Below are 17,016 nucleotides of genomic sequence, written 5' to 3' on the forward strand. Positions count from 1 at the left end.
CTACAACGGTCCGACATGACCTCGTAAACTGTCTTCTACATCGGTCTGACACGACTACACAGTGTCTTCTACAACGGTCCGACATGACCCCGTAAACTGTCTTCTACAACGGTCCGACATGACCCCGTAAACTGTCTGCTACATCGGTCCGACATGACCCCGTAAACTGTCTTCTACAACGGTCCGACATGACCCCGTAAACTGTCTGACACGATCATACCGTGTCTCCTACAACGGTCTGACACGACCATACCGTGTCTCCTAGCCTGTTTTGTTTTTTATTTTATCAGTGTACTTTTCTGTTTTGTTACTCTCTCCAAACTCAAGTTGGCTAGTACCTATCCTCCTTGAGTTTGAGGGGGGCTGTTAATGTAAATGTAAATTGTAAATAGTAAATCACCACTACCTACCACCATCACCTACTCCTCACCTACTCCTCACCTACTACACTCACCCTCTCCTATATAATGAGCCACTCACCATTTGTAATATACACAACAAGCATACATTATTCAATAATACAATTTTCTATTTCTTTTATACATCTGTTTTAACATGTTGAATTGATATATTTCTTTATTATGTATTCTTTGTTAAGAAAAGATCTAGAATAATAATTTAAATTCCTTATAAGTGAGGATGCAAGGATTTGAACCTTGATCTACTCATACTAAACTTCAGTAATTATGAAGCAAGTATGAGAGCTCGACCATTTGAGCTACATTCCCATATTTTTTTGGGTCATTCTGTATACATTTTTATAGTATTACATATAAAAATTATTATTATTATTATTCCTATTATTATTATTATTATCATTTTTATAGTATTACATACAATTCTATGTAGGATCACAATCTTAACAACCTTACACTTCTCTTATTACAACTATTTCATCTTTTGATGAATTGTTCTGTTGTCGAAGTATGGATAGCTACGCTTAATTGAATGTGAGATTCTTTTATTAGATCTATTTCATCTTCTGGTGTCTTGTTCATGTTTTCAACTATGAAAATGTGTGCTTAATCACATGATTATCTAAATCCAGTGATATTTTTCACCCAAAAAAAAAAAAAAGGATTATCTAATCCAGTGATTCAAATTCACATACAGGTAGTTAGTATAATTTTGTCATTTGCATTTTCACATTAGACACATTATTTTGTAGTGTTTGTGTATATCTATGCATTCATCTATGTCATGAGACTTTTTTTTCTTGTTAAGTGAGAATTTTGTAGAAAATAAAAAGAACACAGAAATTGTGAGGGGCATACCCCTACTACATATATAAGAACTCTATAACAAAAAATATATATAAAAATCAGGGTCTAAGGCTCCCAAGTTAAAGATGCTATGTGGGATAAGCCAATTGTTATAGATGGTCAAATTTATTTTAGTACATTGCCGCAACATAATGAAACTAAGAAGCTTTAATGTGAGCATCATGTATAGAGCTCAACGTCCAAGTTCTATTTGAAGAAGCTTACATGATGTTACTTTACTGAAGTGACTTGTAAATGTTTCATATATCTTATTGTGATGCTTTTAACTTCGATTCTTTCCATGTTGCTATCATGAAATTAGTATGTTTTATTTGGTGAGCTTATTGGTATTTCTACTTCTTCAGATACGATGGTCGTTCAATGGTTGTCATGGATTCCACATCTTTGGGGTCAACTAGTCTGCTCAGATACTCTTCATAAGGAGGGTTTTATTGGACTTCTTCCCGATGAAATCATCATTGATATCCTCAGTAGACTCCCAACTAATTGTGTTTTAGAATGTCGAAAGGTGTGTAAGAAGTGGTTGGCATTTTACTTCAATACCATATTTTGCTTCTAAAAGAGCTGCAAAACGAGATGCTTTATGTGAGTTCTACCATCCACTGACAATGGAATCCCGAGTTCCTCATGTGCACCAGAAAGCTAATTGTTTTCAATATAACATACTTACCATTGGGGATAAGTTGTGGAGAAAACTTGATTTGGTCTCTTACCGGCCAAAGTGTTTTGCAACCCCAACAATTGTAAAAAGAGATTTGTGTTGGATGGTTAAACACACATATGACAATGAATACAACATTCCTCCTTGCAGCAACTCCATCATGAGGTTTAACATGGGCTCTGAACAATTTTGCTCTATGCCTCATCCAGGAAAGGAATGTCACTCACGGCCAATGCACGAAAAGATGTGCCTCTTAAAGATGGGAGTGAAATTATGTTTTGGTTATTCGGATGCAAGATTAATTGATATATGGCAATTGGAGGATGTTAAAAATTGGTTATGGGTGAAAACATACAAGGTTAACCTTGATTGGGATGTGAATAGTTAACCCTTTTGTGTTTAGTGTTATTGATCCATATTATTTGAACTTTGAAGTAAAGCTTTTGAAAATCCAAAATAGTGAGTTGTTGATGGATTGGTATTCAAGAGGATTGTTTGCAAATCATTTAGATTTGGGTACCATCAGAAAAATTGATAAAGCAAGGATGAAGAGGTCTGGGTGGCTGCAATGCAATTGAATATTATCAAATATTCTCGTGGAGCAAGGATGAAGAGGCCTGGGTGGCTGCAATGCAATTCAATATTATCAAATATCCTGGTGGAGTAAAAAGAGTAAGAAAGTAAGAGAGTCATGTATTGTGATATTTCAAGTTCAGTGATAGTTTGTTTGTCATTTTTTTATATGTACACAAGTAAATTAGTGGATTTTTTTTGCTTCCTTTGCATTTTAAATATATTTTACAATCAATCTTAGTATTATAAATATTTTACAACTAATAAACTTATTCATCACTAAGATGTTTGTGCCTGCTGCACAACAGACTTGCTGTGAGATTAAGCGGCGCCGTATTGATGCTGCTGTGTGTCAAGCACCTATGTGTGCAAGTGCAAGGCATAACATCCGTTTTTTTTTTTTTTTTAATTATTTGATTAAAATCATTTATTTATGTGTACCCACTAATTTATTTATAATCAATTACTTTTATTTTAAAAATAAATAAATAAATTTCATTTTATTGTGTTTTAGTATTTTTTTTTTTTTTAAATGATAACAATTGATTCAGTATAATACACTTGAATGGGGTTGGGTCACTTTTTATATTTTTCAATATTTCACAAACACCAAAATTGAAATATAATGTAAGGAAATACTTTATGACATCTTTTTTTGTTTTATTTTTTATAATTCACGGCTGTAGATTTAATGTGTATCTCATGATTATTGTATTTGTTGACATTTATAAGAAAATCAAGAGCAAATTATATCAGTAGCTTATGTACTTTAATTTTTGTGTCATTTTAATTTATATCATTTCAATTAACTCGATTTTCACTGTCTAAATTTGATCTAATTGGATACAATTGTTAGCATTATTTTATAAAAATATGTACATGAACGGCATGTGTCTTGTTTTTTGGGACAATTATAAATTTGATCAATTCAGTGAAATAATTTCAATCAATTCAGTGATTATTTTTTGGGAAAAAAAATCCTAATGACATTATCAATTATACGAAATTGACACAATAAAAAATCAATAGTCAAAGTTAAGCTAATTGAAAGTAGGATTAAAATGACATAAGGAATAAAATGTAAGGACTACTAATGTCTAACTTAGTCACTAAAAATACGATAAAACTTTTGACAATTAAAAAATATTTGTTCCTTAAAAATATATTTTTAAAAATTTTTATCGCTAAATTTTTAATTTATTATAATGAGTTATAATAGTCAGAGAATTTTTGTTAACCACTATAGAATTATGTCATTTTGGCTTTAGAAGAGCATTTTTTTTAAGTCACACAAAACTAACATTTTCATTTCACAAGTGTCTAATAAAAACTCAACACAAATAATAATAATAATAATAATAATAATAATAATTATAATTACACTGATACTCCTTGAGGTTTGAGTTTAATACAAATTCTCTTCCATCATTTGAAATTACACTGCACCTCTTGTGAGTGTTTGCTTTTTAACTAGGTTAATAGAAAATGTAAAATTAATTTATTACCCTTACCTAATTATCCCAGTTAACTACACCCCCTAATACTTAATTCTCCTTCCCAAAGCTACAACTCACCATCGCTTATTTCTCTCGTCACTCAAGCAGTCCACCACAACCCATCAAAACTCTACCACTTTTGCCTCACTGCCACCAAATCAGTACCCAATCTCCACCTCACAACCATGCTCGTTTCCACAACCACCACCAAACTCATCAATGCCCATGATCATCAGTTTTCATATCCACAACAAGTTCAATTCCACCATTGATGACAAATAGGAAAAGAGGTGGAGACGATGGCCACTATTAACGGCAAGACGGTGGTGAGAGAGAGCAGTTGATGATGATTCACAGGCCATGGTGGCTCACAGTGTCAACGATTGATTTGATAAAGAGCGGAGCATGAGAGATTTAGACTGTATTTGGTTGGAGGATTTGATATAAGAAATGAAAAAAGAAAGAGAAATAAAAAGAATTGATAAGATTCAAATTCCCAGTTATGTTGGTTGAGTTGGGAAATGAAAAAATAAAAGAGCATAAGCGAATCAAAAGGCAAAAAATGAGATTACATGTTCCTCTCACTTTCTTTTCTCATATGTTTTTCATTATAATCAAACAAAAAGTGAGATTTTATTTCATTTTCCCTTTCTATTTCTCTCGTCAAATCCTCCAACCAAACAAAGACTTAGGGAATGGGTGTGGAGCTCCTCCGGCTTCCAGAGACAATTTCACAGAGGGGTGTAATCATGGTCACATCAATTCACATATAGAATTTATATACTTGATTAATTGCTTCAAACATGTAATTTTTCCCGAACACTAGAAACAAGGAAATAATGGGCTGCTTTTAGAATTTGTATTGGCCATCAGTTGCTTGGTCCAGCTTTGGGTGGTAAAACCATTTAAGATTAAACGAATTTATAAGTTGGTGGCTGTGAAAGAAGGAACTGTCTTACTTCTCCTTCTTTCATTTTTGTTGAAAATTGCATGTGTATTATAGAATTTTTTTAAAATGAAATATAAATAAAAGAAAATTTTTATAAGTCTTTGGTTATAATCTACATTGTGTGTTAGCCGTGATTCATTGTAATTTTTATTTTAGTTATGACTGAAAAAATTATATGTGATATTCAATTATGACTCATTATTTTGTTTGTAATTATGATTAAAAATATTTAATTATAACATTTATAGTAACTAACACTACAAATATCATAACTATCCTATAGTATTGTGCAATAACCCTTCATTTTTTTTTGTTCTATTGGTTGCTTTGATATAGTTATATATATATATATATATATATATATATATATGTTAGGTTTTATTTCTTGGCAATCCCATTTGACAAAACTCCTTTGAGTTGTAATTTTATTCACATTTTTATTTCAGTGAGGCTATGAGTTGTTAGATGCGAATCCAACCCTAATCGTGCTTTGCAGAGAAGTTTGTGGTGCTTAATTCTTTTAAGATTGCCACTTCGCTGATTATGACGGGGATCGAGCTTCCCGGTCAGCTCGCGGGGGCCCAGGGGGCAGCGCCCCTTCGCGGGTCCGGGGCAGCGCCATGGCGGGGGCAAGGGGCAGCGCCCTTGAAGCAAAATGCAAAAATGCATTCCAAGTTACCTATCTGCTCGAGCGGACATTCTCCCGCTCGAGCGGAGAATGCTGGGTTTCAGAAGTTTGTTCGCCTGCAAAAATACTGGATGCTGTTTTTTTCCGCACGAGCGTAGGTCCGCTCGAGTGGCCATTCCGACGCTCGAGCGGAGATCGCGGGACAGTTTTCTATAAATACGTGTTTCAGTCCAAATCTAGAATTACTGCTCCAGATCTTCTTCTTGGGTTCTAGGGTTTATATCTGAGGATATTTTGCTAGTTTTCTTTGATGTTTTGATTGAGTATTCAACTCATGGTTTAAAGAGTATACATCAAAGGATTATTTGTTTGTTCTACACAAAAGAGAGGGTTGTTCTTCGGTGGTTTCTGAAGAATTCGAGCCTGAAACTTTAGTGGATTCTAGGGTGGCTCATCGTCAAGACAATTCCGAGGTGAAGACGGGGTTGGAAGAGGCATATAGAGGTTGGTTCAATTCGGGCGTGGATTCGCTAGGTAATTGAGAGTATACATGTGTAATTCCTTTATATCTTCTTAGTGGAATGTTTTGTGGCTGTTGCCCGTGATTTTTTATCACAATTGGAGGTGCTCCAATTGTGATTTTTCTACGTAAAATCGTTGTGTCGATTTGTCTTGATTGTTTGATTGGGATTGTTGTTTATTGCTTAAAATTTATACATAATCACAAATCAACATCTAGGAGATTTCTAGATTTATCAATATATATATATTGAGAAAATGATATTTGTATTAGGTGGTTCATAAAATGGTTGATATTTGTCATGTGCTTGCAAGAAGAGGAGAAGAAAATACAATAACAAAGGGGAACAAATGAGGGTAAAATTGGTATTGAAAAAATGTTAGTGACTGACAATGGCAAAAACTGGTAGTTTATTTAACGGTCAACTAAGGGGAGGGGTTATTTGTAATGTGACTTCAAACCATAGAGAGGGGGATTGTAATTTTCAAAAGATAGAGGGGGAATCTGTATTAAATCCAAATTTCAAAGGATGTCAATGTAATTTACCCAAAAATTATATATATATATATATTCAATGTTATGCTTAATGCACAATACCATCAATACGGTGCCGCATAATCTAGAAAAGTAGTCTCTGTTGTCAAAGCACAGACAGTGATTGTGGTGTCTCCATTTGAGGTGTATTATGACCTTATTTTTATGATCCAAACCGTTCATTTTGTAGGGTTTGTTGAGTACTTTATGACTACCAAAAATCATATTAATCGTATATCAATAACTATATGATCAAATTGCATATTGTTTATGCTATTTCTCAAAAGAAAAACTTATTATTTATCTTTTTGGTTATCGATCATATAGTTTTTAATACTTGATTAATATGATTTTTGGTAGGCATGAAGTACTCAATAAATCTTACAAAATGAACGGTTTGGATCATAAAAATAAAGCCATAATATATCTCAAATGAAGACACTACAGTCACTGTTGTACTTTGAGCACAGCAGTGACCCCTTATCCGCATAATCTCACCCAATCTCACTAAATCTTACTACTTTTTGTAAGAAATGAAATAGACTAGTAAGAGGATTTTTTCTCTCCCTATTTCTCACTCAACTTAGAATTTCTTTCCCATTATGTTTTTACCATTGATCAACCTCTACACATTGTCAGTTTCAATCTCTATCTTCAACTGCTGTCTTTAGTTCCACTCCTCGCCAATATCGTCGGATGTTGTTGACACAAAAAAAATTGAAGCAGTTTTCAGTCAAAAATTAAAGAAATGTAAAACAAGAATAAATTCCTCTAAAATAATTTTACATCTTCATTTAGGTTATATTTGGTTGAAGGATTGGATGAGAGAAATGAAAAAAGGAAAATGAAATGCAATCTCATTTTTTGTTTGGTTAAAATGGAAAACATAAGAAGAAAAAAAAAGTGAAAGGAAAATACAATCTCACTTTTTGTCTTTTGAATTATTTAGGTTCTTTTATTTTTTTTTTCCCCTCTATTTTTCAACTCAACAAAATGTAGGTTGGAATTCGAATTCTATCAATTATTTTATTTTTTTTGATCTCTTTCTCTTACTATTTCCTTCATCAAATCCTCCAACCAAGAAATGTTGCCTCCGCCAGCTCAATGTAGAGGGAAGTGTGAATTCAATTTGGCATGCTGTAACAACAAAATTAAAAGTCTGTTTTATTAAACGTGTGTCATTTCCTTTCATTCAGCACGTCATTCATTCTATCTATATTATATTATTATAGTAAAGGAGGTTTTCGTGATAGAGACTCTAAGAACTTGGAAACCTTAAACTCAAATTTTTTTTTTTTTTTTAGAATTTTAAAAACATTTATTGGTTATCCTTATTCCATAAAAATTAAAATTAAAAAAATATTTAATGCAATTTCAAAAGTTTCGGTCAACACTAAAAAAATGAAAAAAGAATTCACACTACCTCTCTTAAAATAAAAATCTATACCTTTAATTAAAAGGGATATAAATCCCATGCAATCATAGCTTTCTATTTCTAAAAATAAATCTTGTGTGGGTAAAAATCTGACCACACTGCCCGTTTAGTGATCAGCAGCAAAGCACCGGCAGAATAGATGGCCCCAGCAACCTGTAACAGAAAGGAAAAGCTCCGGCGGTGGTTCTTCCACCCGGGGGCACTCCGACGATCAAGTCAGTATGTTTCTCAAGGATAATCAAGTATTAAACTGAATACTCAAAGTATGAATTACATACCTTAGACCCACGGGGGTGCCTCTCTTTTATAATATACTTAATCCAAGTCCAACTAGAAATATGACTTCTATGTACCCCAATCTTAGTACTTACTCTGGACTCTTTAGGAGATAGAGATAAATTCCCTAAGAGGTTTATCCTTATCTTAATTAAGTCCCCTCTTTGCTTCAGGACTCTTATCCCTTATCTTCGGATTCCGACATCTTCGGAGATGACCTCGGCTTCTCCGAGATTACCTCGGCTTAACTACCAGGGCACGTGGCACCTCGGCTGACACGTCGGCGTCACCATGCCACGTGTTGGTATTCAGAAAATATGTCCCCACAACTGCCCCCTAGGTTCCATTACCTCGGCATTCTGAGGTGATGGAATCTATTCCGAAATTTTGTCACTTCTTTTCTGAGCAATGGCTAAAAAACTGTTTTGCCAAGATTATCTTCTTTCAGCCGACGTGTTCTCTTCGGAGAACGAGGCTTCGGTCGTACTCCCCTACGCGCATGAGCTGTCATGCATATCTAACTGTTTCTTTTACGTGTTTCGTCTTTATTGGAGCGTGTCAGTGACGCGCCTGAAGCTGTCTGTTCGTTCGTCTGCGCCGTCTGACGCGTGCGTTGCTCTAGGCGCAATAATTGCCCTATTTTTGCCGCCGTTTCAAATTTTTGACAAAACTCTTTTTTGCCTCTTCTTTTCCTTCACTTTTTCATTCTGTCTCCTCGTTCTCTCTCTTTCTGAAAGCTTTTTCTTCTTCGAATCCGCCATTGCTTCAAACTTTCTTTTGGAACTGCTTTTGATCCTTCATTCTTGCAAAAGCCCTCTTTGTTGTTGCAACTGGTTTCTGGGTTCGGTGAGCACTGCCTTGGCTTCATTTGTTCTGGTAAGACCCTTTCTTTTAATTCTTCAATTCTCTTCATGTGCTTTTGTCTGTCTACTGCCATTACTGATTTTGTTCGAGGTCTGGGATTATTTGTTTCTTGAATTTGTGGTTATACTTTGAGCTTCTATGCTTTTTCATCATTCTCTTTGCCGCTGTTTCTTGATTTGTTTCTGTATCTCTATTGCTTCTGAGAACTATACCTCTGTTCTTGAATCTGAAACTTCGTCTCTGTTTTCTTCTTTTTTGTATCTGTCCCAGATCTGTGCCCCTCGATCTTTATCTTCATAGTTCATAGATTTGGGATTTGTCTGTAGAACCCTTAACCTTTAGGGAAACTTGAAAAACGCCCATCTTTTAAGACATATTCATCTTTAGTCTAAGCCGACATAATGGGTATGTGGAGGCATAGAGTCAATACCCCAACAAAACTTGAACACTTTAGGGAAGAATTCTCTATCCCAGCCGACATTCATCTTAAGCTGGCTGGGGATAATGATACCATCGTGCCCACGGACCATACAATGCCTTTTCCAATAGTTGCTTTTACCGAATGTGGACTTCGGCTTCCACTTGATCCCCTTTTTCGTCAAGTTCTCTATTTTTATAAGCTGAACCCCATGCAACTTACTATCAATTCCTATAGGGTAATTAACGGTATTATAGTCTTAGCTAGGCAAGAAAACCTTAGAATCACCCTAGCCGACCTTCAATATTGTTATACCATGTGCCCTCTTGATCTGAAGGATAGGGGTTTTGTCTATTACCTTAAGCCGAGATCCACTCAGTACAAGATTATAGCCGACCTTCCAGACTCCAACAAGGGGGCTGGAGATGACTTTCTTATTGCCTCTGGAAATTGGGAATTTGGCCCAGATGAAGATGTCCACCTCTACCCTCTTCCTCGAACACTTACAGAGGGCAAGAGTAAGAGCCCTGAGTCAATACTTAGTTGTTTTCATTCAACACTTAAATACTTTTGTTGTTTCTGACGTCTGATTCTTTGCAGATCTTCATCAGCCACCGAAAAATTTTCGTCAATCCTTCTTCCCAGGAACAGATCTGAAAACACTTCTTGGCCTTCCAATCCAAAAACGAACAGCCCCAGTTTTACTAAACTTCATCCCCACATACAAATCCACCTTACCCGACGTCCCAAGAAAAAGGAAGAAGAGTCTTTCTCCACCGACAGCCACAACCTTAACTGCTTCCACATCCCGAACAGATCAAGAGTCCACGTCTGGCCTAGCCGATCTTCCATCGACTTCGGCCCCCTACTTAATACCAATCCCTGAACGTAAACGCCGACGAAGGCTTGTAAAGACTGCCGAAATGGTTCGTCCAAGGCCCGTCGTCCAAGACCTTCTCGCTGGCCTTCCAACTGATGCCGAAGCTGTGCCAACGCAATCAATGCTCCCACCCAAACAAAAGAGAGTAAAAAGGGCTCAGCCTAAGGCCAAGGCTACAGATGCCGAAGCTGAAGATACTGTGCCTATTTCAAAGCTGGCAGAAAGCAAGAAATCAGCCTCTGTCTCCACCAAGAGATCTGCTGAGGGTCAACCCTCAGGGTCTACACAAACAAAGCGGCCAAGGTCATCGTCTGCGACGACCTCGGCTTCGAAGAAGCCCGACGTCCCATGGGCCCCTGATCTATCTCTGGAGGACAGGCCCATTATGGCTAGTGAGAGTGCTGACGCCATTAATGTTGCTGTCGCTCTTAGCACTGCTCTCCTCCTACCGAATGACTTGGAGCGAAATGCCAGTCTTAGTGAGTATGAAAATTATGCTCTTATGCTCCAACACTCTGCTCAAGTAAGTATTTCTGTTTGTATTTATGTTTCTTCCTTCTTTTTCTTTCTGAGAAAATTTTCTGATACTTCTGTTTTCATTCAGGCTATCCAACATGCCCATTCATTTTCAATGCAATCCTTTGAGAATCGTCAAAGATTGGTTGATATGAAGAGGGAAGCAACTTCAATGAAGAGAGAATTAAGGGCCCTTGAAGTAAAAATGAAAAAACTAGAGGATCAAGCCGAGGCTGCAACGAAGAACCAAACCTTAGCTCTTGAAAAGGCCGAAGCTGCTGAAGCCGTTAAAAAAGTAGCTGAAGCCGAGAAAAGGGAGGCCGAGGCTCAGAAGGTCCAAGCGCAAAAAGAACTTCAACAAGCTCTGGCCACCAAGGAGGCCGAAGTCAAAGAGGCCGATGAAAAGGCCTATGCTCAAGGCATGGCCGACGTTGCAGAAGATTACAAACTTCAAGTCAGGCAGGCATGCAACAGGGGATTTTCCCTTGGTTGGATGTCCCTGATAAAGAAGCTTGATCTCCCTGCTGACTCGCCATTGCGCCAGGCTGATGCTATTCCTTTACCATTTCCTCCTCCAAGTCAGACTGAAGATGAATCAGAGACCGAGGTAGAGGCTGATGGTGAAGATGAAGAGACAAATGATGAGGAAGCTTTAGTGAGGAAGTCCAAGACTGGTGCCGAAGTCAGGTCCACCCCTCCAGCCGAGCAAGTCTTGGACTTAACTCAAGATGAAGTGGGTGATGAGGCTGAGGAAGTGTCCAAGGAGTCTGTTCCAGGGTGTCTATCATCTGACCTCCTTCTGACTGAAAGAAGTCTTGACACAACTTTGGCAGAGATAGATGCCGAAATACAAGCGGAGAAGGTGGCCGAGGAGATTCCAGCTGAATCATCCAAGGTTCCAGTTCCTGCTGCTGCTGATGTTCAAGAGTCTTGATTTTCCCTTCTTTCTTTTCTGGATTTTGGACTTTGTTTTTTCTTTCAATTCCCGGACAATGTATATTCCTTCTTATGGCCGATGTGCCTTTTTCAGTATGTAATTGCAACTGTTCTTGCTATGGATATTTCAATCTTATGATGTTCTGTTGTTTGCTTCTGCGTAGTTCTATACTTAGAAATTTTTGCTCGCTTTCTGCTTTCTTTGTGCAATCTTCTCGGGGTTACATACCTCGGGTATAACTGCAAAGCTTTTACTTCGGCAAGATACTGACCTGCAAACCTTGTATAAATTTTGATAAGCACAAAACATATACTACTCAATGTATACTTTTGCCATCTTTTTTTTTTTTTCAAGTTTTCAACAAGTATTTAAATAATGATTTCGTTCTAATCTACTTGTAAATTGCTACAAATTTCAACAAGTGTCTAAACAATATACTTAACCTTTGCTTCAACCCGTTAATTTTCTGTATACCTCAGCGGGTGATCATACGTCGGCTTAACATAAACTTGTAAATTGCTACAAATTTCAACAAGTGTTAAGCATCTTCTCTAGGGTTTAAACAACCCACATATTGCTATGAAAACTTAAGCAATAACCTCGGCCTATCTTCGACTTGTAAATTGCTACAAATTTCAACAAGTGAAGATAAGGAATCAGCTTAATTCCAACTTGTAAATTGCTACAAATTTCAACAAGTGAAGATAAGGAATCAGCTTGATTCCAACTTGTAAATTGCTACAAATTTCAACAAGTGGATCAAGGAATAACATCGGCTTATTTTCAACATGTAAATTGCTACAAATTTCAACAAGTGAAGATAAGGAATCAGCTTGATTCCAACTTGTAAATTGCTACAAATTTCAACAAGTGGATCAAGGAATAACATCGGCTTATTTTCAACTTGTAAATTGCTACAAATTTCAACAAGTGAAGATAAGGAATCAGCTTGATTCCAACTTGTAAATTGCTACAAATTTCAACAAGTGGATCAAGGAATAACATCGGCTTAACTTCAACTTGTAAATTGCTACAAATTTCAACAAGTGAAGATAAGGAATCAGCTTAATTCCAACTTGTAAATTGCTACAAATTTCAACAAGTGAATTAAGGAATAACATCGGCTTAACTTCAACTTGTAAATTGCTACAAATTTCAACAAGTGAAGATAAGGAATCAGCTTGATTCCAACTTGTAAATTGCTACAAATTTCAACAAGTGGATCAAGGAATAACATCGGCTTAGTTTGCCTGAGTTTGATATGTCTTCAATAAACATCAATCATACATGTTGAGAGAATTCTGAAAAGACTTTATTGATAATATCGGCCAAACAATGATGTTTTTCTAATGATAGAAGAATTTCAAATTACAAGTATTCCAAGGTCTGGGCAATGCTTTGCCCTCATTGTCTTCAAGCCGATATGCTCCATTGCCTAATACTGAAGTAACTCTGTAGGGTCCTTCCCAGTTTGGGCCAAGCTTGCCCTCCCTGGGATCCTTCTTGTTCCCGACGACTTTTCTTAGGACTAAGTCGCCAACTTGAAAATCCCTTGGATTAACTTTCTTGTTGTAGGCTCTGGCAAGCTGTTGCTGGTATACTGCAAGCTGAATTGCAGCCTTCTCTCTTCGTTCTTCTAGTAAATCCAGGTCTCGGGCTAAGAGTATGTCATTGGTGCCATTCTCTACTCCCTGGGTTCTGATCCCTGGGATGCCGACCTCCAATGGGATGACTGCTTCTGTGCCATAGGCCATGGCAAAGGGGGATTCTCCTGTTGATCTTCTCGGCGTAGTCCGATATGCCCAAAGTACGTTGGGCAGCTCGTCCACCCATTTTCCTTTTGCTGCCTGGAGCCTCTTCTTTATTCCATCCAGGATTACTTTGTTGGACGCCTCTGCTTGCCCATTGCTTTGAGGAAAACTTGGGGTTGAGAAATAGTTCTTGATCTTGAATTTTGCACAAAAGTTTTTGATAAGTTTGCTGTCGAACTGTGTTCCGTTGTCGGCAACTATTGCTCTTGGAATCCCAAATCTGGTGATTATGTTTCTCCAGATAAAATTCTTGACATCCACATCTCGGATTTTGGCTAGAGGTTCTGCCTCTATCCATTTTGTGAAGTAGTCTGTTGCTACCAGTAAATATTTTCTTTGCCCAGTTGCTTGGGGAAGTTGTCCAACCAGATCCATGCCCCATTGGGCAAACGGCCAAGGGCTGGATACTGGGTTTAGGTTGGCAGCTGGCTGATGTATCAGAGGTGCAAACTTTTGACATTGCTCACACTTCTTTACATAGGCTTCGGCATCCTTTTGCATGTAGGGCCACCAATACCCTTGGGTAATGGCCCTATGGGCTAACGATCTGCCCCCAGTATGGCTTCCACAAATTCCTTCATGAATCTCATAAAGAAAATCTTCAACCTGTAAAGGGTGTACGCACCTTAAAAGTGGTCCGGTGAAGGACCTCCTGTAGAGATGGCCTTCCGCTGTTAGACTGAATCTGGCCGATTTCAGCCTAATTTTATGTGCTTTTTTATGGTCTGCTGGCAGCTTCCCCTCTTTTAGGAATGCAATGATTGCATCCATCCAACTTGGTCCAAAGCCCACGCACATTGCTTCTTGTTCGATGTTCTGTTTATCTATGCTCGGGGCCGACATGTAGTCGATCATAATTGTCCTTGTTTTTCCAGTTTGAATTGAGCTGGCCAGGTTGGCTAACGCGTCGGCGTGGGTGTTGTCATCTCGGCTTACTTGGAGTAATCTGCAGTTCTGGAATAGGGCCGCTAGTCGGATGACTTCCTTTGCATATGCCGACATTCTTTCGTCTCTGGCTGCAAATTCTCCTGTTGACTGGTTAACAATTAATTGTGAATCACAAAAAACAATTACCTCGTCAGCCTCTGCTGCTGCTGCTAGCTTTAGTCCTGCAATTAATGCCTCATATTCCGCTTCATTATTGGAGGCTTTGAACCCCAGCCGGATGGACTGTTCTACAATTTCTCCATCTGGAGATATCAGCAGTACTCCTGCTCCTGCTCCCTGGCGTTTTGAACTTCCATCGACAAATAGTCTGAACGAATCGCCGATGTAGATGCTGCATGGTCTGAGCTTTTCTTTCTCTTGCTGTTTTGTCTTTGACTGGGTTTCTTTTTGTTTGTCGGGGTGATGCTTATCTCGGCTCGACGGAGCCTGAGGTGTGATGGCTTCAGGTGTGAGTTCTGCGACGAAGTCGGCCAAAACTTGGCCTTTTATTGCCGTTCTTGGCCTGAATTCCAGGTCAAACTGGCCCAGTGTTACTGCCCATTTTGCTATCCTTCCTGTTAAGTCTCCTTGATGTAATAAGGACTTCAATGGGTGCTCTGTTAGAATCACAATCTTGTGTGCCTGAAAGTAATGGCTCAGTTTCTTTGAGGCCGTTACCAAGGCTAGCATTAATTTTTCCAGTGGAAGGTACCTTGTTTCCGCGTTAGCCAAAGTCTTGCTTACATAATAGACAGCCTTCTGCTCCCCTTTTTCCTCTCGGATTAGCACTGCACTGACTGCGTGTTCAGAGACTGCTAAGTATAAAAATAATTCCTCCCCTGGGACTGGGTTAGAAAGGACCGGGGTTGTGGTCAGGTACTTTTTCAGGTCGGCTAAGGCAGCTTCACATTCTTCCGTCCACAGGAAGTCTGTGGCTTTTTTCACCAGGTTAAAGAAGGGTCTGCACTTGTCTGAGCTTCTGCTGATGAATCGGTTCAGGGCTGCGGCCCTTCCAGTGAGCACTTGAACTTGCTTTGCCGATGTTGGACTCTGTAGTTCCAGGATGGCCTTGATTTGGTCTGGGCTGGCTTCAATGCCCTTTCTTGGTACCAGATACCCTAGAAATTTACCTGACCCAACTCCGAAGGCACACTTCGAGGCGTTGAGTCGGAGCCGATATCGTTTGAGTATGTCAAAGACTTCTTTTAGGTCGGCAAGATGACCTTCTGATTTCTTGGTCTTTACGACCATGTCATCGATGTAAACTTCCACCGTTTTGCCAATCAGGTGTTTAAACATCTTTGTCACTAACCTCTGATAGGTTGCTCCTGCGTTTTTCAGCCCGAAAGGCATTACCCTGTAACAGTACAGGCCTTTCGGGGTGATGAACGCGGTTTTCTCCTCATCTGGAGGGTACATAGCAATCTGGTGGTACCCTCTGTATGCATCTAAAAAACTCATCCTTTCATGTCCCGAGGTGGCGTCTACCAGTTGGTCGATTTTGGGCAGAGGAAAGCTGTCTTTTGGGCAAGCCTTGTTGAGGCTGGTAAAATCTACACAAACCCTCCACTTGCCATTCTTCTTTTTTACTACTACTGTGTTGGACAGCCATGTCGGGTACTGAACTTCTCGGATGGCCCTGGCTTCAAGGAGTCTGTCTACCTCCTCTTCCACTGCTTCGACGTGCAATAACGTCGGCCTTCTGGCTCGTTGAATCACTGGTTTTGCCGATCTGTCGACGTTCAGACTGTGGCAAGTGACCTCGGGGTCAATGCCAGGCATTTCATAGGGTGTCCAGGCGAACGCCTCTATGTTTGCCCTTAAAAAATCTTCCAGTTCCTTTTCCTCTTCTCTGGCTAAGCCGGAGCCGAGAAGAAAAAATCGTTCTTCGTCGCCCTCCTGGACGAGGATTTTCTTTAGCGCCTCTTCGCTTTTCTCGGCTGGTTCTTTCCCAACATCTTCCAGGACTTCTATGTCCTCATCTTCAACTTCTGCTTTCTTTGGCTCCCGTATACTACAGGTGGACTTTATTGCTGCCATGGAGCAATTTTTGGCTTGTAGTTGGTCCCCTCTGACTTCTTCAATCCCATGCTCTGTTGGGAACCGGAGTAGTTGATGCAACGTCGAGGGAACTGCCCCCATTGCATGCAACCACGGTCTTCCAAGGATGATGTTGTATGGTGAGGGTGTGTCAATGACCAGGAATTCTGTCCTGATCTTCTTAGTGCCGGCTTGTACCTCCAAGCTTGTTGCACCCAGTGGCCATGTCGGCGTTCTATTAAAGCCGACCATCGGGCCGCTGGATTGC

This window comes from Camellia sinensis, chromosome 2 (genome assembly GCF_055761805.1).
Source record: "Camellia sinensis isolate YWXY chromosome 2, ASM5576180v1, whole genome shotgun sequence".
NCBI lineage: Eukaryota > Viridiplantae > Streptophyta > Magnoliopsida > Ericales > Theaceae > Camellia > Camellia sinensis.